We start from the raw sequence: 366 nt of genomic DNA, 5'->3' as shown, positions 1-366 counted from the left end.
AATCAAATCATATTTATTTCTCTTTTATATGTATATAAGTTTCTAAGTATTCGGATATCCAGATATTCGGATATCTTAGAAAATTCGAATAGCCGGATAATCCGAATATGAAGCGTCACATTTATTCGCAATCCGAATAAACGGATAGCGTCAAATTCAAACGAATCTTAAAACTCTAATGTATATATATACATATATGTACATACATTTTATGATTTTTACAAATAAATATATTTTACACTCGTGATGTCGTCGTACGTATGTCTAGATCATATCTCGAACTTATTAATACGGAGTGTAACGACCCGCAACGATACTTATTTTGTTACGCGGGATGGCTTCTGGTAGAGGTGTAATGCACAACAA

This window comes from Wasmannia auropunctata, unplaced genomic scaffold (assembly GCF_000956235.1).
Source record: "Wasmannia auropunctata unplaced genomic scaffold, wasmannia.A_1.0 LD336027.1, whole genome shotgun sequence".
Lineage (NCBI taxonomy): Eukaryota > Metazoa > Arthropoda > Insecta > Hymenoptera > Formicidae > Wasmannia > Wasmannia auropunctata.
The sequence above is the reverse complement of the archived record's forward strand: the minus strand, read 5'-3'. Positions refer to the sequence as shown.